At 44.1% G+C, this 22,243-nt stretch overlaps 1 protein-coding gene across 4 annotated transcripts in view; it reads right to left on the reverse strand.

Annotated features, from left to right (window-relative positions):
* foxp1b (forkhead box P1b) overlaps window positions 1–22,243 on the reverse strand; it is a 149,544-nt gene that overhangs the window by 98,210 nt on the left and 29,091 nt on the right. For 3 of the 4 annotated variants that reach the window (XM_054617896.1, XM_054617895.1, XM_054617893.1), the window contains exons 3-4: window positions 19,124–19,167; window positions 1,525–1,594 (exon numbers count right to left, since the gene is read on the reverse strand). The gene's annotated coding sequence lies outside the window, so the exon portion shown is untranslated. The remainder of the gene's footprint in view (window positions 1–1,524; window positions 1,595–19,123; window positions 19,168–22,243) is intronic. The other variant, XM_054617894.1, reaches the window with a different exon arrangement.

A 22,243-nucleotide genomic window follows, 5' to 3' on the forward strand; every position in this document is an offset into this window, starting at 1 on the left:
AGGAATCCTCCACTTCAATTTGCTCTAAGTCTGTTTTCCCAAATGTGGGGGTAATTGTCTGAATCAAATGAAAGAGGGAGTGTAGGCTGTGATGAGGCGGTGAGGGCCTCCTCATGCTACGAAGAGGGAACTAGTCCGGCTGAAGTCCTGCAGCCATTGCCGACTGTAAAGGACAACAGTTACTGCTGCTCTCACTTTTTTCTAAACTCTACGGAGCCGGAAGGTGTCATCAACCCTTCTATAAAAGGATATCATTTGATTTATTTCATTTTTATTGTACTGTTGCTCAGTGCTTAACTGTTTGCCTTTGGACATTTCTTCTGGATTACATGGAGAGTTGAAGGATTCACCATTTTTTTTAATGCTGTGTAAAGAAATGTATTCAATAACACTTGAACAGTTTTACATTTTGTTTAAACTTAACATGGAATCAAAATATCAGCAATTAGCATGAGTTGATTGACAGAAATGATTCTATGAAAATACTAATATTTCCACAAGAAAAACTGAAGGAGTGACTGTTAGCCTTCCCAATTGTCCCTCCATGGGCAGGGCATGTTGCTCTATATCTTAATAGTCATATAATTAACTCACTAGTTGAACAAGAGTCACACCTCACATGTTCTGTTGCTTAGAGAAGCCTTGTTGTTCTGTGATAGCCTAAAACAAAACACATGCACGGCCGTCACTGCGAGTCACAACGTGTCGGGGGAGGGAGCAAGTGACGGACGGGGAGGACGTGATAAAGACGGACGAAAAATAGAACGAGACAGAGATGATGGTGAGGATGAAGGCGCTGGGAGACAGAAAACAGACACACGGCTCCTCTGAAGCCCGGAGCTCCTGAAGTGTTAACAACATACACACACGCACACGCACGCACGCACGCACGCACGCACGCACGCACGCACGCACGCACGCACGCACGCACGCACACACACACACACACACACACACACACACACACACACACACACACACACACACACACATATACACTTAGTCCTGCTCGGCCTCACCAGCCAAAGCTTCACATCCTGCGGGCCTCAGAAGCTGCTCAGATAGGGAGACGGGTGAAAGAAGCAAACAGCAGACCTCCACCAAAATGGCTGAGATGTCAACGATAACTACACATCCCTCCTCTTGTTTGGTAAACTTGGCATTAGTGTATTCCAGCTTTTTTCCCAGCAAACGTCGACATGTACCAACACCACATTCAGCAAACTAATTTCCTACAAGCTAGTCATCAGTGCAACATCATTTCAAACGAGTTATCACACAACCAACTAACTCAACTGTGACCTTTAAGGGGGGGGTCCTTTTATCACTCACCATGCTGGTCTCTAATCAGCAGTTGTCAGAGCACCTGTCTGACCCCCCCACTTCGCCCTCTTAGCCCACACATACACACTGCAAAAATACCGTACACAAACAAGACAACCCCACTGCATTGAGTTAATTATTAAGCCAATTCAATACAGCACTCACACCCAGGGACCGGATTCTTGTGTGTGTGTTTTTTACCTTCTGCAAGGACTTGCTTTTCCTTTAAAGCAATCTTCAGTTCCAGCGGTGGTGCAACAGCCTCCTCGCCCTGCGGACACAAGACGGAGAATTATTTATAATTATGAAATGATTACTGTGCAGAGCCTTGATGCTCGTCAACAGGCAGCCACTAGCCAATTCCGTAGCAAAAGAAGTACATGGGTGTAAACTAAGTGCTGTTAATAACAAGTTGCCCACCGGTTGGCTTTGTTGATTAGGATTGATAACGTGCACAAACAGTCTCGAGATACGTGTTTCTGGGAAATCATGAGGAGGAAATCAATTCCCCTGCATTCCTGAGCTTCCCCTTTCGCATTTGGATGGAGCTGCGCCCGTCAGTGCGCCTCCACCTGCAGCCAACATCTCAGGGCAGAAGGAGCCCTTACGAGTCCCGTCCCGTGGGTGACTGTTTGTCCCCGTCAAAGGCACGTCCTCGCATTTCCATCCGTCTGTTAACTACAACTGCCCCCGCCCGACGATAACAAACGTGAGCGAGCGGGTTATTTGCAAGACAAAAACTTTGTGGAGATGCTCAACAGAGGGGGCGGTGATCACAGTGTACCTGTTCTGCCCTGACTCATCCCCAACTCTCCACCCCACCCCACCCCACCCACCCTGGGCGGCCCTGATCTGCATGCACACAGCTTTCCTAACTGAGCACTCAACCCAGGCGAGGAAAGATGAAAAAAAAAAAAAAAAGAAGTGAGAAGGAAACAAAATCTTATTTTTATGGTAAACTGAGAAGTGACTGTGGGGCAATATCTCAGGTGCATTTGAATAAAAGCATTAAAGCATATCCAAATATGAAAAAAATGAAAAAAAGAAAAGCTCCCAACTCCCACTGTTCTTTTCTTGCCGTTTACATTTGGCAGTCAAAACTGTGGCCAGGCGTGTGTTTATCTAAAGCAGACTGAGAATAGATAAAAACACACACACACACACACACACACACACACACACACACACACACACACACACACACACACACACACACACACACACACACACACCGGTCCAACTTGCCCAGTTTCATTAATTATGTGTTAAATGCCCTTGTTGAAAACGCGAGTCAACATGCATCTCGCTCTGAACTCTACCGAGGGTTGAACAATCATCGAAAATGGACCATTCCCACACAACTGCCCTATTATTGTGATTCATTACACTTCAATTAACATATCATCAATGGAACCGTAAATCAATGGCGAGTGGTGACAAATGACAGATATTTTCAGTTTTCAAACTACTAAACATCATTAATTCCCATCACCTGAAAGAGCCCCGGGAGCTAAATGAGTTTACCCAACGCATAACATCCATTTAGATAAATGTTCCATCATTTTAACGACGGAAAATTCATATCGGGTGAGAAAAAAAAAAGGCAACGGCGGGATCCTGATAGCAGCTGTACGCCTTTTTTCTCCTTGTAACATAATGCCCATCTTGTGATGCCTAAACAGATAATTGTCTCCATTTCAAACGGCACAAAGCTGTAATGTTTGCCATTTGGAGCCGTGGGGGTGCGGAGAACGTAGGGTGAGGATAAACAAGCACACGCTGCTTCGCCCGGGCTGGGAGAAAACCGAGCCCATCACGCACTCCCACATCGAGATTTTAGGGGATGGAACAACTCCTGGTTGAGATAATTACCCACCCAGGTGGGTTATGTGCATGCTCAGTTAGAGGCTCGGGCTGAGAATGTGAATCAAAATGCAACAATTTCAAAAGACAAAAGGGAGCTGGGGAGCATTCCGCCGGGTTCTCTTGTAAAGTCTTGAAAAGGTGTTTGTGGGTGTTTAACAGAGTGGGAAAAAAATATGACTTTTTGACAAAGAAAAATCTCATGGCAAGGCCTTTTGTGTGCAATGGATGGCACCAGCGTTAGCCTGACACCTTTAGAGGACTACACAATCCAAATAAATGTCTCCGTTCTCTATGCAAATACCACATTCTACATTGTAATTGTGAGTAGGGGGAGGGGGTAACAAAAAAAAAAACATGCAAACAGCGTATTTTCAGATGAAATGGACAATCAGAAGGTCTTTTTTTACTATGGTAATGAACCGAGGTGGTTACATCTGAGCTCGAACAAAGACTCGCTTTATTCTGCCCACAAACCTGTGAAGTGTACTTCCCTATTAGTGAGGGTGGTGGTGGTGGTGGTGGTGGTGAGAGGGTCACGGCTTCACAATATGCTCTCTAGTCCTAGGTATGTTATTGGTGCCTTTGGCTTTGGTTGTAAGATCGCATGTACAAAATATGAATTAATACCCCCTCCGCTGAAACGCGGCCCCGATCCCAACAAAAGGGCCGCCATTCACCGTGGACGGCTCTTCAGCCCCTCTAATGGACCGGCTCTCCTCTCTCGCCTCTCTCTCTTCACGCGGCGCCGACAAAAAAAAAGATGAGGGCCCCATGAATATTTACCACTAAAGTAAAGTTATTCCATTAATTACTCCCGAGCGCGCTTAGCACTGTATCCGCGGCTACTTCTGTGGCGGCTCGTTAATGAACCTTCACACGTCATTACCATATTAATCAATGCTCAACTCAATGGCTGTCAATAGGACGCTGCCAGAGTTGTCTCTCGCCTCTCTACAGCCCCGTCCCGGGTTGTTTCGATCACTTTTGCATCAACACCTGGGTAAAATCGACAGTGTCCATTTATCATGCCTGGGTATGTCTGAATAAAACAGAAGGGAAAAAAAGGCTGGTGAATCCGTATTAAGGGCATTGTGTGACTAAGAAGAGGGCGTAGGAGAAGTTGGAGCTGTGTACAGTCAGTGATATCCACTGTGTGTACAGGGTCATTGGTGTTTGTTTTAAGGGAGTGTGCAGGAGATTTTTCCAAGTCGCTGTCTGTACTCAGGAAAAACCTAAAGCGTGAGTCACTTCTCAAAAAACGCAGCTGCTCACTGTATGATCCGATCTGCTTAAAGAAAAAAAAGGGCTGACTGCACACTATTTCCTCCCTCTTTTCTTTGCTTCTTCTCGGCTTTTTATTAAGAAGGACTGATTCAATGAAAAACATCTCGTAAAGAGAAAGAAAAAAAACAAGTATTGTTTTTTGTCTTTTTGATGTGATTGGCAGGACCCTGGCAGTACATTGTAACACCACCACAGACTGTAAACAACAGCACTTTCTGACACGCAAACAGACTCAAAACCCACCAATTAAACGCAACTCCAATCCAGACAGCCCTTATTCTGGGTGCCTTTTTTCGTATTCTTTTATTTAGCTTAAAAGGCAACAGTGCAGTCTGGTGAATGTCAGGCCTGTCTGATCCCCCCCCCCCCCCTTGATTCTTTGGACCTGCCCTCACGTTTTGCTGAGCTAAGAACAAAGTAGCAGAGTGCAAACAGAGAGCTTTGCTGCCTTAACGCCAAGGAAGTGGAATTTCACTCCTATCCCAAAACAAACAGGGCCACGCATTTCTTTACACTATTCAAATGAGCTCAATAAATACAAAAAAAACCAAAGACCCATCATGTGGATATCCAGTGCACACTATACTCTGTGCATTAGGGAATTCTAATCTATTGATCCACTAGAAGAAAACTGCATTTATTTTGTCTGCTGGGAAGTCACAGCTGGGGTGGCTCAGGATCCACACATGTGAAAAAAAAAGTCTCACTTGGCACGTGAAATTAGATCATTCGGAAAAAGTTTGGCCCTGATCGCATACAGTACAGTGCAGCACACAAAGGGCGACAACGCAGTGAGCATTATACAATCCTATTTTTATAAACCCACCGCGCCTGTCGAGTAGGAGGACCGTCAATTCTACCCGGCCATATCGTGTTTCCACTCTCGTCCCGGGTCCCGGCTCCTCTCCGACCACGGATCCTGAGCGCTATTAATATCAATAAGCTGCAGATTCCATTTCCCCAGACAAAGACAAAAGGCAGAACAAGAGGCGATGAGTGGAGGGAGGAACTAATGCCCTCACGCATCACCGTGGGGTTACCACTTACTATCACCTCCAACCCTGCAGCACATGGGTGGGGGGGGGGGGGACATTTTGCACTCATATGCAGGGTGCCAATACACACAGTTCATCCACATCAGGGCAATGCAAATATATGACGACTGTTGGGTGATGAGTTCAAAACGTTTGTGAATGTTTAACTTACACAACACAGTCCCCCTTTAATCGGTTTATACAACTGTTTTGTTTTTTTCTTCTTATCGCCCGTGTTCTTCTTCATTTTCATCACAATTCAAATCTATTCAAATACCCCAGGAAGTTTCAGTTTTTCACTGTAACGTACAAATCCAACATCTCTTTGGAAGGAGCACAATCATGTCAAGAGGTATAGGCAGAAAAAAATGATGTCTATAGTGCAGTTTAACACAGCTATAATACCATAAATTATAAAAAGAAAAAGAAAAAAAGAAAAAAACAAACTAAGTTTAATTTCCTGGATAATTTCTTTTATAATATTTGAAAAAGAAAGATGGAATCTATGCATCCAAGTGCCCACAAGTGACAACCTCTCCACTCTACTCTGCTTCTTGTGAACAGCCTGCATGTTCAGTCAAGATTACATGAATGTTTGTCATGTGACTCTTCATGGTTTCCCAGTTGCACTGAGGAGTGTAAAAGTCACTTTTTTTTTTTTTTCTTTTTCTTTACAGGATTTGGACATGTAGAATTAATTGATTTTAATGAAATATCACTATTTTCAGCTTAGATTTGGTTGTTTTTTCCCGACAGGAGCATTCACACGTGACTTGATCAAGGACCGTCTGAAATGTGATGATTAGTTCTCTTTTTAAAGTTTCTGTCTATGATTAAAGTCATATTTTTGGCAATTATCTAAAGAAAACATGCCTGTGGAACCTGCCAACGGGTTGTGGGGTTCAGAGGGTTAAAGTTATAGTAGTAGTAGTAGTTATACCTCCTGTTCCCCCTCAGCACTGTTGTCGTTGTTTGCACTGTTTTCGTTGTTTGCACTGTTTGCAGTGGTAGCGCTGTTAGCAGTGTAAGCGCCGTGAGCTGTGTGCTGCCGACTCAGCCGCTGCCATGTCGAGAGCCTTGTTGAGGCACTTAGATATGTTCTGACACCTCTTTACACCTTTAGAGACTCAGAGATAACCGGATATTGTGTTGACTAAGTTGTAGTTCATATAGAAGTGTATTTTATCATTCAGGAACTTTGACCAAACAATTCTTTATATGTGAAATTACAACCCAAGACGCACAACTCGGGCTGCAACTAACAAGTATTGGCACCGTCAACAAATCTGTCAATTATTATCTAGATTGATTAATCAATTAATCGTTTTGTCCCCCAAAAAATGACAAAACATAAAAGTAATGGAAAATCGGACCAAAAACCCTAGACTTTTTGTCCGATTACCAATTCAAAACGTGAAATTATTTGGTTTACTATAATTTTATTTAGAAAGAGCTAACTTGCAGATTTTAAACATATACAATTTTTGAATAACTAATACTCAAATGATAACAGATCTGCCATTTCAGCTCTACGCACAACTTGATTGATACTTCATCAATTTGCGATACCACACTACATTGTATTTAATTTACCGCCTTGTAGTAGTAACTCCTACTAAGCAACGTCCCATTACCAGCTCTGTCAATCACTTACAGAACACGCCTCCAAACACACTGGACATGCACGCGCACACATCCACCAGCGTCCCATAAAAGGCAAGAGAGGAGGATGAGGAGAAGGAGGAGAAATAAATAAAAGAGAAGCAGTGAACCACAATGAAATCTTTACAGACTCACCCGTGATCAGTCAAACAGACTTTCATCATGTTCATGAAACTGTATATTGATGCAGAGTCCCTCCAAGCACTGAGTGTTTTCAAATCCACTTCTGAAGAGGAGCAGAAAGCTGCCAGTGGAAGTAGCAGCTATGGAGTAGTTGAAGTAGCGCGCCGTGGTTGAGTGTGTTTGTGTGTGTGTGTAAGAGAAAGAGAGAGAGAGAGAGAGAGAGAGAGAGAGAGAGAGAGAGAGAGAGGGAGGGAGAGAGAGAGAGCCCGGGCTGCAGTTGTTGAGAGGGACTGGAGGTATGTGGTCTAAACACAACAAAAGCTGGTGCCTTGCTCTGGATTAAACATGCAGGAGGAGGCCCCCTTTGCATAAACACAAACACTCAGCAAATGAAGAACTGGCACAGAGCAGATGCCCGCTGAGAGCCCTACCTGTCCTGGCCCTCTTTTAATTAGACGAGAGCAGGCAGAACAAATTAACATCAACACGGTCACACAAAGCAGAACAAAAGGGAAGGGACAAAAAAAAAAAAAAAGAAATGAAAAAAAACCACTTCCTCAATCCTCAAAAATGTCCTTAATGAGAACAACAGAAGTTTATAGAGAAGCAGTAAAAGGGTGCGCACATTTCGCAAGTCACAGAGAAGATATTAGATTTTTTATATGAGTATTCTACATTTAAACAAACTTTGCAAACTACTTTGGTGTTAATTTATTGATAAAACTCGGTGAAATCTTGTATAATGAAAATGTACAGGAACGTGACCAGAGCATGAAGACCTCAACATGAAACTGTTTAATTACAACAACTGAAACGCTAATTAAATTTTAAAATATCACATTTAATTAATTGAAGTAGGCCATTTTTTTGGGGAGAGGGTTTTTCATTAAAGTACGTCCTGGATTAAAAAAGAATGCACCTTGTGATCCTTTCATTCATCTTTACATATATGCTTCTCCCTTACTCGCCTCCTGGTGGAAATGGGGAAAAAATAAAAGCTAAACAGGAGAAGAAAAGAAAAAAAGATTTATACCAAGGTCCATTCAATGTCTTCCTTTTTAAAGTGTCTCAATTACCTCCTCAATTTCCTCCCTCCCTCTTGGTCTCTTCATCTATTTTTTGGTTTTGCATTTTGCTCATTTAGGACAGAAATGCAGAAGTATGTAGTGTTGGGGGAAACTCCTGAGAGAAAACTGCCAGGCCCGCCAGAGTTATAAAAAAAAACTAAAAACTGAGGAGAACGCGAGCTGAGCCCCTCCACGAAATTTGGCGTCAGATGCTGAGTGACACCGACGCGGCCAGTCAAAAAAGTGACTTTCGTGTGAAACCCTCTCAAACGGATCAGTGGGGCTAGGGGGGCTGTATTGGGCGCTGGGGAGGAATTGAGGGGTGAAAGGGAGACAGAGAGAGAGAGAGAGAGAGAGAGAGAGAGAGAGAGAGAGCAGAAAACGAGACCTCTGGAAAATAAACAGGGTGTATGGTTTCAAAGGCGAAGGGGGGGGACACAGGCATTCCATTGTTCAGGCCAATTATCAGTGGAAAATAATAACAACAGATGGATCCAGAGCGGCCAACTTGTGCCGGAGCACCCCGGCGCTGGAGAGCAGATGATGAAATGTGAGAGTGCTGGTGGAGGGGTGTGTGTGACTGACCCATACACACACACACACACACACACACACACAAACCAGATGTGAACTTCCACAAGGACAGTTTTAATATGTGCTCTCGGGTCCACTACTCTGTCGTACCAGACTACGGCTTCGGGCCCACACCTGTAAGAGGTGTGCGTCTCGAGTCGGACGACACGTGCGACAAAACTCAAATCTGTGCGTTCCTTCTACGTCCAACGAAGCGGGGTCACCTGATGGCGTGCACATGCTCTGTTGCCGTCGAGTGAAGTAAAAACACAACAACGCGGAGCAGGAAGAATGGAGGGCCCCCATGGATTTTATTTTTTCTTCTTCTTCTATTCCAATAAGCTCATATCCCCGATGACCTGGTGTGATGTTTCCATTTGATGTTTTTTTCCCAGCGCGCCGAACGCAGACCTCATTGACTCCGGCTCCATTCACGGATCCCTCGTATCAGACGCAGACTGACAGGCAGCGGAGGGAGGGGGTGTTTGGCGGGGGGGGGGTGGAGGGTGAGAGGGGCTGCAACCTTAAAACAAAACCAATTCTCTGTGTGACTTGTCAAGGGTGGGAGATGTCTGCAGATAGCAGCACAAAAATATCTGCCCTTCCTTTTTTTTTTTTTTTTTTTTCACTAGAAAAAGAGAAGTTTTCGTTTCATTAACTCCAGACTAAAGCGTAATTATCTCCCCATAGACCTTAATCACCAACAGAAGGATAATAGAACAAAAAGCGGTTTCTTCTTCGGTCATTAAAGTTTTTTTTTTTATATATAAATATATATTGTTGTTCTTTTTTTTTTCTCTCCTCTGCACTTTAGATGAGTCCGTCAAATGATGCAAAAGAATCACGAGGGCACGAGTTAAGTCTCTCTTTCAAATATTGTCTGTTAGATATCTTGGCCATAAAAAAAAAGACCGTTTTCTATGAGCCTGTTTGACCCGACTGACGGCCGCTGAGAGGAGAGGGCAGCTCACCCAGCACACATTCAGATGACTGAAGTGGAAAATGACTATGATTGAAAACGCTTGAAATAATATCAGTTTGAACGCCAAAACACCACTTTGAAATCGCACATAATCTCAATGACTAACATTGCTTGAAGGTGCTTGTGATACCCAAACGATAAATCCCGGAGAATCGCACATAAGGATTTCAACGGGAGTAAAAGAACAAAAAAAAAAAAAAAGAATGGAAAACTTTGCCTAGATTTAATTAGCTTATATGAGAAATGATTGCTATTAGCGCATCTCGTCAAACGGGGTTGAGGCGTTTTGCTGGGGGTGGGGGGAATAAAGAGTCATATTTTTTTTGGTCGATGAGGAGACAAAGGGCTTTCAAACAGGAACTGGCGAGCCATCAGCCGTTTTAGTGCACTGAGACTGAGGTCGAGTTAATTAGACTATTGTCATTTTAATCAGGACAGCTCGGCGGCCATCACTTCCTGAAAGAGCCAGTGGACTTTAAACGGCTGAGGGATTTTTCTGTGTGTGTGTGTGTGTGTGTGTGTGTGTGTGTGTGTGTGTGTGTGTGTGTGTGTGTGTGTGTGTGTGTGTGTGTGTGTGTGTGTGTGTGTGTTGGGCCCGAGGTGTCACCCAGCTATGGGTTATGGAGTATGGTCTGGCTCCTCTCACATGCTTAGAACATTAATGAGCTGGAGACACGCCGAGGAAACAAAGACGCCCGGAGGATCACCAGGGGAAACTACTCGCCTCGGCTCGACTCATGTCTCTGTTCATTTGAAAAAATAATTTAAATATCAAATATTTGAAATAATTTGCTTCTCCCTGGCTATCAGATTCTGAATAGGGAGTCTTTCATGTCGTCGTTATTATGCTCTTCACTTGCATTAGCATTTAAGACATAATCAATGTGGCCATATTTTTCGAAGGTGCTCGCCCATTATGTTCCAATAATGGTTTATTTCTTCCGGAATTTCCATATTTTATGAATACAATCGGAAGTTCGTAATGACAAACCAAAGAATGGCAAATGATATAGCAAATCTTTGCTGAATATCATTAATCTAAAGGGAGTTTTAATCAAATCTGACAAAAGGACTGGATTGACTCCCGACTAGTCTCGATTTGCTTTGTTCCACCTTTAGTGTTAAAAAAAACAAGATAAAATAAGGTAAAGCAGACACCGGTGGTATTTGAGTTCAGCCACCAGCTCTGAGAGTGAGAGCAGGGAGGAGGAACCGGATGCTCGTGGAGCTCTGTCAATCAGCAGGGGAGACGAAGCAGCCGGCCAAATATTAACGCCAAAACATCTTTGTAGGTTTTCCCCCTGGTCAGAGCTGGGGTCATCTGTGGACAAGGTGACAAACGGAACCTGCAGACAAATGCTGGTGAACTCCCCCCGCTGTGACACTGCCGTCAGCCCCGGGGCAGGACCGGCCAATGACATTAACCCGCCGTCCCGAGTACAAAGTCCACTCCAGTGCAATATTTCATATTCACCGACCTCGAGGGAAACCGCATTAAAAAGGGAATTTGAGCGCTGCTATTTGACTCCATGCCACTTTTTTTTCTCTGCGTCTGTTTGTGATTATATTAATAGTTCCGTAAGTTCTTCGTTTCTAACATTAGTCATTAATATTTCACAGGGAGTTAATATTAATCTGATCAGAAATTATCTTCCCTCAATAATTCAATGTACGCATTAATAATTCAATAAAAAGAATGTTCAGCATATTTGAGGAACGAGAGAAAGGAAAAAAAGGAAAACTGGAGATTAAAAAAAAAAAACTAAATGTGAGGAAAACGAAGTCGAGAAGTCTCATTACAGCAGCGAGTTAGCTAAATACACTCACAGCTGCGTCTGAAATGCACAGTGCACCGTGAGCAACTGGAATGCGTCTTGTTTCACCTCAAACTGGTTTGTAATCCGGATTTAAATGCGCTGACTAACCAGGGGCCACAGGTTGCTGCATCTACTTGTGTGCGTTCAGACGTGAGGCAGACGCATGCAGACTGAGAAGCCTATGCGTCGTTAAAAAAAAAAAAAAAAAGGCCCCCGAACTGCCCAAGTTCCTTCGCGAGAGATTTACAGGGATTAGATGGTGAAATAAAGGCCTAATCTTTATTTGACAGGGGAGCCAATCTCTGGCTCACTGTTGCGGCGGGCCCCTCTCTCTCTCTCTAACTCTCTCTCTCTCTCTCTCTCTCACAACTCACTTTCACCGCTCCACATCTCAGGCTTATTTAAAAACCACACTAAGGATGTGTATCGGGCCATGCATGTGGTCTCAATCCAACTTTCATACCAAAAAAAGAGTTTTTTTAAGTGTGAAGATGTATAGTGCTGGAAGGACTCATTCCATAAATGATGTCCTATATTGGGTCACTCAGCCTTACCTGCTTTTGAGAATTTCCTTTTGTAATTTTCCTTTTTTTTTATGCTTGATTGAAAATCTAACTAGTTTCCATTTGCAGTTTAATGACAGATGGAAAGAGATATTTCATGGAGATGTATAGTCCAGACTGATAAACTATTAATCACACTGCCGGACAATGACACCAGCTAAATTTAAACACAAAGTGAAAAGGCGTCGTGTAACAGCCTCCCTCACTCTGTAAATTATTCATCACTGGCGACTGTTATTGCGCACCGTATAGAATACATTTTTTTTGCAAATTCTACTAAATTACACTTTGTGTTGATAGTGCCTACAGATGCGACAGCTTGGACTGGAGATGTATTTACTAAGTTTAACTGTCTGTCTGCTCAGTGAACCACAGAATCACTGCCAAGGTGATGAAGAAGAGTGAGATGCAGAGAGTGATAAATAAGACCTGGTAATCTAGTGTTTCTACAAGTATAGTACCAAAAATCTAAAAAGATCCTGTGTGATTTTAGGATTCTTGTTTAGAATTCCAACACATCCCCTGTCTGTCGGTTACACTATTTTCATTGTCTGTTTGGCTTTGGTGCCTACATTGCATCACTTCCTCCATAGGAAGACCCCAGAAACTAGCTGCACAAGGTTTTCTCAACACCATTTCTATCATGGTTTTGTTTCTCCAAAAAGCCTAAGGATCCAATATGAATATGTTGCATATTTGCTGTTTGCACATACTGAACTATTTATATGCAAAATATAACTCTACTTTGAGCAATTTTTGTGTAAAATAGTCTATGCCAACTAGGGAAACTAAACACTACATGTGAAAGCATCATGTGAAACTCTTTGTGCCCCGCAACGGAAATGTTGAATTTCACTGTGGTAGAAGTGTTTTTTGGGCATGCTATCAAAGCGTATGGCTCAAAAGTGAGTTTTTCTAATCATACTATGATTATTCTTTTGGCACATTGGACTTTAGCAGAATCAGAAGTCCCATGTGCGCAATAATAAAAGTAGTGATAAGAAAATGGATGTAGCTCAAAAAGGAACACAATCCAGCATTTCTATGAATTCCTAACAAGTTAAATATCAAAGATTTTATAGCATGCAATGTAGAAAGAAAAAAAATCACATTAAAAACAATCATTAAATACACTTTAAGTGTAATTTTTATGTAATTTTAAAGTTGTACTGTCAGATACTTGCCCAAAATCATGTCCGTACCTGATTTAAAGACTTTAGACCAATCAGAAGAAATGTTTGTGGCATTCTTCCTGTTCACACTAAATATAGTCTTTTGGGCACAAACGGGTTAAGTTACGGGATTGCGAATGGAAATGATTGTGTTGTCGACGTCAAAAACACTGGCAGTTTAAACTAGAATGTGTGCTTTGGGTGCACTTTGCCTTAAAAAATGTGTCTTCAGTTTAGTGAAGATTCAGCTGTGTGTGCGCCATGAGCAGAAGCTCCGTCAGGTGGCCCATTATCCCTGCAAGAGGGCTACACCAGTGGTTTTATTCTCTTCTCTTCCCTGTAACTGCAAAGAAATAAAGATATAGAAAAGAATGCTAAATGTCCCACTCCTGCGCTATCTCTCTCCTTTTTATTGACTCAAAATGCAGTCGGTTATTACAACGTATGTAAATAGACAACAGATTAAGCTAACATTGATGTGGTCTGTGCAATAAAGATAAAGTAACACGGAAGGTTTTGTTCCTAAAGACTGGTACAGCTATCAGATGTTATTTCCCTAAGACAAAGGCTTTGTTTGTGGGCTCTATATCAGTGTTCGGCTCTCCCTCCCTCTTCCTCGTATCGTCCCCAGCTAACAGCAGCAAACAGAGTTGTACGCAAATGCATTAAAAGCCATAGTGCATTTTATTGTTTGGCGTTAACATTTGAATATTTAAACGGTGCGTTTGAGATTGAGATATTCCACATTTCCATACACTGTGCATGCGGACGGTTAAGCTGGCCCACGTGCCCGGCTGATGACTTTGGGAGGCATATTTGCATCTTTTTTCCACACAATGTTGGTTTGACACGCCGTCGCTTTCATGATTATGTGCGACAATGCGAGTTACCTATGTTTAATAGATGACTAGTGTACGTGGCCCGTGTCAGAGCCACGGAGCCGAGTGTGCGAGTCACCCACGTTCGTGTCACTTAACCAAATTGGCGAAAGCTGATAAGCCGTATTTACATAGCGGCGTTGCTAGCCGTGATTACTATCAGAAACACCCACACACACATAGACACACACACATACACACACGCTTTAATGGAAAGTTGGGATATAACTTAGTGTGGGTCACAGCTGCCCTCGGGAAAATAGCTCAATTACAGCCGCAGATATAAACACTCGTGTGGCTGTCGGAGTGGTAAACAGATGTGGGGTGACAGTCTGTAGTGCGCGATCAGTCAAGCAGCTGCTGCTGCACCTTCATTCATTCACTTGTTCCGATGATGGATGCCGATTCTCCCCCCTCCCCCTCCCCCCACCTAAGCTATTTGCTTACGGGGCAGCGGCAACAGGCGGATTAAGCTGCCGAGGATATCGTTAACATGTTGCCTCTGTAAAGCTGCACTTTTACCGCCGTCGTCAAACACAACAATCAGTGTGCATGAAGTGGGAACTATAGGTGGACCGAGTGTGACTTTAGTCCCTGCTTCTCTGTGCAGGCATCAAACTTCTCTCCAAACTGAAAAAGAGACAACATAAAGAGCATTCAGAATGATGTCATATGATGTTATTTTGTCTCGGCGCGGTGTGCATTTGTTCTTACACCACAGCGCATTGAAGAGGACATCCCCCTTTGGCTGTTGTCTCGTCGGGATCCTACCTGTCACGCGTGCTGATGTGACGCTCTTTGAGTGCAGTGTGCGCGTGTGATCAGAGCAGCGCCATGCGCCCACATGACAAAGTGACTAGGGGTGTCACGGCGGCCTACAAACAGGCCTGTCCTCATGCAGACAGGAAGCTGGGAGCAGCGGAGGCGCTGGCTTGTCTCATCTGCCAGCAGCGCTCGCCCGCCTCATCACAACGTCTGATGGCGTGTGTGCGCGTAAACCTCTAACTGTTTTGATGCCAGCCCGTGTGACACATCTGTTGCTTGTCATGTCGCGTTGTGCCTGTCCGCAAGGGGCACCGAGCGCGACCGGGGGCAAATGTGCCCCCCCCCCCCCCGCGTCCTTCTGTCCGTGTTTACAAACGGGTCTTGGGCTTACAAACAGGCCGGCATGGTGCGCGTCATGTGGAAGGTCAGGAGGCCTTTGCGAGAGACACAACGTGCACCCGGTGTCACATGCCATCATTCCTGCCTGAGTGTAGGCTGTAGAATGTGAGTGCTCTGTATTAGAAGATGCACTATCTGCTAATAAACCCTGCATGAAATTGTGAGTAGAAGTCAGTAGTAATTGAAGTGTTGATTGTGTATAACAGGAAAAAAGAAAAAGGTATGGATCTCGGTCACTCTATCACCCTTTAAGTACTCCCCGTCATTGTTCACGGCCTTTCTGAAAAATCAATTATTTCCCTCCTAATTGAGAAAGTTTGCTGCGGCTGTAAATCAAATCTCCATCTGAGGTGCATTCCTCACAATGTGCTCTTTATGGGCTTTTAAAAAAGGACCTCGCAAAGACCATTTTCGCAAAACTACCGAAAATCAAGGATATTCCACGCAGGACTTCCCACTGTCAGCTTAAATACACGAGCAACGACCACGGCTAATTGGATCCATCCCATCCATCCATCTATGAAGTACACATGCCATATCAGCGAAAATCAAAGGACATTGTTTCACTCAGTGTATAAGGCGAGTCCGGCACTAAAGAGCCAGAGAGGTATTTATTAATGGGATGTTACACTAGCTTGGGGGTGGGGGCTGGCTGCATTCACAAGTGCTTCATTTCTATGTCCTTGTCTTTCCAATCAATATTCAAAAGTGCCTCGTAATTACACGTTTAGGATTAATTTGCATGCAAAGTGCCAGTGTGGTCATAAATTGCAGTGGAAAAAAGTGAGAAAAGTCAGTGAGATTAATTTTTTTGTTTTTTTCGCTTTTATCTCACCAACATATTTTATTGTCTTATTTGTATTATTTCAAAAAAGTTTGATAAACACACTTATTTCATTCTAAATAAATAAAGCTTAAAAAATGAGAAAACATGTCTACAAGAACAATTTGCATGAGTACCAAACCCCAGGCCTGTTATGTAAATGCAATCCCTCTTAAGAGGGTGGGGGAAAAAAATTCAGGCGGCTCATTTACATTGTCAAATGACAAAACACTCATACTTTCCATTTACTATCAAACTGTTTTTGCAGAAGCACTAACCTGGAAAACGATCAGTGTGTGTGCGCCAGTGTAACAATACTGCTGCAACAGGGCTGGAGGGGTAGGCGACGTGATCGAGGACCTTGACTGCTGTTTTGACCGGCTTCGTCAGACCACAAGACAACGCGTAGCAGCGCTGGCATGGTGGGGGTGGGTGGGGGGGGGGCACAGTGCTGCTATGGGGCTCTAATATATTCAAAGAGGGATCATTTACTTAAGGCTTGCATCCAAGGATCAGCCTGGCCTTCATTAGCCTCAATCTGACACGGATGTGAACAACATGTTGGCTTGCCACATGAACGCTGCCCCTCCTCCCTGCCGAAGCCCCAAACACTCAGCTACACCCCTCACCAGCCCCCCACCCCACCCTTCCCTCCCTCCTCAGAGACCTGCGCAGCAAATTCCTCTGGAAATATCACAGGTTGTTAGCATTCCAGAGAGAATTTTACATGGGTGTACACTCAGGCCTTAATTAGAAACACCATTTGATCATTCGGCAGCTGGGCTTTATTAAAAATACGGGTTCACATCGGCCTACAGTCACCCCCGGCTCACAGAGGCAGAGGAGTCTGTGAAACCAGAATATGCATATTCATTACTTGATACACGGGGTCCCTGTACGGGGAGATCTATGCACCAGCAATGCACTATTTACACTCAGTTCAGTACAACATTTGACAGCGGCATCCACCTCTCATATTGTGAAAAGCTGTCCTGAGAAATAACTCCAGTAAGGAGTTATGTAAATGTATTAGTATGGCTTCCAAAGAGAGTTTTAAGGCCCCATGATGGTCTAAATGCTATTTCAGAGCTTTTTTCTATCCTTACCAGGGTCTGAAATTAGCACCCGTCAAATGCGGTTTAAATGTTGGCAGAGGCGGGTTAAAACCTCTAGTGGACAGGGATAACACTACAGCTGGGAATCTAGAACTGGTACCCGTTGAAAACCGGTACCTAGGTGTTTGATGCCTTCAAATATTGACCCTTCTCATCAATTCTCTCCGACAGTTGCGCATGCACAACGGCGTAGCGCCATTCGCTCGCTGTATCATGTTTCAAAAAAAGCGTGGCGCTAATAAACCTGAGGGGAGGCACCCTAATATTTCCCTCAGACGCTACATTGTGAGCAACAAATCTGTGTTGAAATCATTGGGAGAACAGCTAGTTAACCTTTGCTGTTAGCTGTTAGCTGTTAGCTGCTGGTGTGCAGCAGTCTTGCTTAGCTAAATAATGGCGCTAACAGCTAATGTTAACAAAGGTTGTATTGAGTTACATAATAATGCGTTCTTTCTCTATTTGGTTATAATGAATATTGGGCAAAGATGAACTAGTTATTATGATGTGTACGAATGTAATCTTGAAAATTGTAGTTTTTGGAAAGAAAAGGAATTATGAGCTGTTAAACATCCAAACACTAAGCTGCTTATAATTTATAATTAAAACTACTAATGCAAAGATTTTTTTTTTTTTTTTATCAAATTATGAATTTAAATAAAAGTACAATAATTTACTTCCATACCATTACAATTGTGTTTTGAGCAAATAACCACTATGGATGACAATAACAAAGTACAGTACGGTGGACAGCATGTTCCCCATCCTCGAAGAAAAGTGTGTAATTAGAACACTAGAACTTACCATGCATGTTATTTTTTCTGTGTAAGATACATCGCATATTGAATGACATCAAATCTAAAATATTATTCCTAGCTCACAGGTTTCAAAAAGTGGCAGATAAAATTGCTGAGATGCATGTTCATTTCATTCCCTGATCCTAACCTACATGTCTTTAATGAGTTAACATATATAAAATAGTAAAAATCAACATTATAACACTTTACACAGTTCCACTAAAAGCCTCGATCTACATATCAGCAGAGAGCCTGAGCTACATCGACCTGAAAAGACCAGAGGAGATGTGAACTATATCTGACCAAGGTCGACGGGGACTATAAAACAAACAGCAGCTTTAAGGTGAAGTCTTCCCTCCGTGAAGGTTGGCCGTGTTGTGTGTTTACACCACACCGCGAGCTTTGAAATTGTTTTGCGCTGTGGAGTCTGCCCAGGGTCATTGTTTGTTTTTGTCGTGTTTATACACCACACAAGGAGTAATGACTTCTAGGATAGTCAGGTGGGGCGGGGTGTGCAGACATGATGCAGCACACTGTCTGCAATTTTCTGGACTTGTTCAGGTTTGAACTTTTCAACACGGAGAGGAATAGCGCTGACTGGGCCCTGTTGTCATCGTCATTAGAATCATTCAAAGTGATGTAAATATGTAAGCGCATCAGGAAAAAGAGCAAATAGGTTCCTATGCAAAACCTGTCTTTATCATTTAGTTGCTCTCAATCTCACAACAATTGCCACGTATCATGTCCTTTTTTTTTAAGAGACATGAAAAAAACAGTGTGTCCAAAAAGTTAGAAGACATCGATGCAAAGCCAACGCAAGGGCAGTGTGTCTGTGTTGCTAACTGACTTGTACTTTCTATGGATGTGCACGAGGAGTACTTACTTTGATCTCTGGCTCCACAGGATGTCACCACCGGAGTCTCCTGGCTGCACCGGCAAGCAGCAGATAGAAGGGGAGGAGGGAGAAGGAGGTGGGGGGGTAGGGGGGGGAGAGAAGAGGAGGTAGAGAGGTGGGGGAGAAAACAGTGGAAATGATTTGAAACATGAAGGTGAATAACAAAAAGCAAAGACGTGCATGTATTTTTTTTTTCTTCTTCGCAATGGCCTTATTAAATACCAACAGTGAATCCGCCTCTGATGCTATTTGGTTGATCGTGGTGCGTACACACACACACACACACACACACACACACACACACACACACACACACACACACACACACACACACACACACACACACACAGACACACACACACACACACACACCTTTGCGTATGAGAGCAGGGTCACTTTGAAATGAATATTCATTAAAGCAGAATTAAATAGGTTTCACAGTGTCTCTGCAACCCCCCGCCTTTAAATAACTGCGGATTCATATTTAGCATCTTAAACCTAGAACTCCCTTGATTAAACAAATAATGACACATTCCAAAAAACTGTAAATTAATTTGAGCATTGCACTAATTGCATTTAAACACTGCTCCTCCCTGACCTTGGATCAAGCACGTTTTAATTACTGGCTTCGGGAAGGCTGAATCCCCACAGTGTTGATGTAAAAATAAAAACAGTGAAAGTTTTTACAGAGCGCTTCCAAGTGTTTCTTTTTATTTCAACACATACGGGCTCCGTCACTTAGTCCCACTGCCCCGTGCCCCCTTCACCTCAACTCCTTCCCTCCGTTCTGCAAACGCGGAGGGAAGAAACAGCAAAATGTGTTTCCTGAAAGGGAGGAGAGGTTGGAAAAAGCCCATCCTGTCACCGCCGCCCAGCCAGAGCCGCCGCCGCCGCCGCTGGCCCTTTCTGCAGAGCCAGCAAAAGTTCCCCGAGATGGGGAATGTCCGCCAACTCAAACAGGGCTCATTCTCCTCTCTGTGGGCCGTCGGCCGCCCATGTGGGCCCACGCCGGGCTTCCTGAGGGCTCGCTGCAGCTGGAGCACTTTGAATAAAGGTAACAGCAATGTCACAGCTACTGTAAACTTGCCGGGCTGCTCCTGTCAGCAGGACGTTCCCAATCAAAGCATGAAACAACCCCACCTCAAACACAAGGCTTTTTTTTCTTCTTTCTTTTTCTTTCCACCGGCCCAAAGTCCAAACTTCCCACGATTTACAAAGAGAGCAGAGAAGCGAGAGGGCAACCAATGTTCCCTGATCTTGCCAAACAAAATGCCAAGAGACCGGGGAGTGACATTCAGCTGTGGGGTTTAAAAATACGAGCAATTTGAAAATGATTAGAGTCTTATTTTATTGTTGAGCGCCTGACACAGGAGAGAGGAAACCAGAACAATCAAGCCGACTGACTTTTCCCTTTTTTTTTTTTTTCCTGCTGAATTTAGAAACACTAATTAGTTTTTGCTCTCGTAAAGCCAACCTGAAAACGACCAATTAGAAAGTGAAAATGAGACGCGCGGAGGAAACAAGAGCTCGTCGCTTCTACCGTTTTGAGTCCCACATGCACAACTTCACTGTGACGACTTTCACACACACACACACACACACACACACACACACACACACACACACACACACACACACACACACACACACACACACAATGATGATTGGCCCTCCTAAAACCCCGATGTCACGTACTCGCTCTGACCAGTTAATGGCACTTTACATCAAATAGCATTTTGCTTAGTTAACAGGGAGACCATTACAGATCTGCGTGGCCACATCAAACCTAGGCTGAGCAGGTTGGCCATGCAGATGTCTGAAGTACCGGTCTGGGGAGAGGATGCGGCCCGACAGGCTGACCACAGCACCAGCTGGTTTCAGATATGGACCTACCGGGGCCAAACCGTTACCCCCTCACAGGTGCGCGGTTTTCTATAAATGTCCTCTTTAAAGAGTACTGGAATAATTCCTCAGCATGTAAAACTGTTTAATACTAACAGCAGGGGCTGGTACCTCCATGTGTTTCATGCTTAACAGTGCAGTTCACCTGCTGAGTGCTTCGTGTTTAGCAAGTCATTAGAAAGCAACGTAAAACTTCTTCGGGATATCATCTTCAGGAAAAAATTTTGTTCACCGCTATTCCCCCCCCGAGCGAACAGTGGTGAGCGTTTCATCACTGTCGGGCCGAAGACGGATGGGCTGTCAGTGCCTTCCCCCTGTCCGGGATCCAGCTCCCGGGCTGAGGGAGTGGCTAAAAAAGGGGGCCGGGGCTACGCTTTTTTTTCGGGGGGCCTGCGCCTTTATATACTGGGAGTAATTCTCAGATGCCAGGTCGCTGCCAACGTCCTTGCAGCCGATGGCAGAGGGGCCAGCAAGTTCACATTAACCGCAGAGTGTAACTGCGCCGAACATCTGCTCATGAATGAGAGCGCTGCCCACTAACTCAGCGAGTCGAGGCCCGCTGATGAAAAATTCAACGTTCTCCTGGCTGGCACGCTTGTTTTGCACAAGTCTCCCGAGCCCCCGCAACCCCCCCCACCACCCCATCTCACCCCCAGAATTATATTAAGAGAATTTCAGCTCGGCCTGGTGTATCTGAGAGAACAGCTGGCACTGAAAAGGGATCTGCTGCTCGGCGAGAGCTCGGGGACTTCACACGGGATCTGCCTTCTCCTACACCGTTTGTCCTTGAAGGCAGGGGGGGGGGGGGGGGTGAATAAAAAAATATCAGTGTTAAGCACCCAGGTAATAATAAGAAAGCAGAGGCTACATTTAGCTGATTGCACCGGGCGTGTGCGTGCGCTACAGAGGACGGAGCATAACCGATGATGAAGACATGAATCGATACGGAGTGGAGAGAGAGAAGACGGAGAGGGGGCAATTGTGACAATAAGTAGCTCCCTCAGGAGACCCATTCAACACACCTCCTCTTTGTTTGGCTTGTTTAGCTCATTAGATTGTTAACTAGGACAGGTCTGCCCCCACAAGCCCCCGCAATATGGAATCAATCTAATCAGAAACAGAAACAGTCTGTTCAGGGGGCTACATCAAAGACTTTGGAAAGTACGAAGGCAGTCCTGCTATTATGTGCCTCATAAGTTTGTGATA

Source organism: Anoplopoma fimbria, chromosome 17 (genome assembly GCF_027596085.1).
Source record: "Anoplopoma fimbria isolate UVic2021 breed Golden Eagle Sablefish chromosome 17, Afim_UVic_2022, whole genome shotgun sequence".
Taxonomy (NCBI): domain Eukaryota; kingdom Metazoa; phylum Chordata; class Actinopteri; order Perciformes; family Anoplopomatidae; genus Anoplopoma; species Anoplopoma fimbria.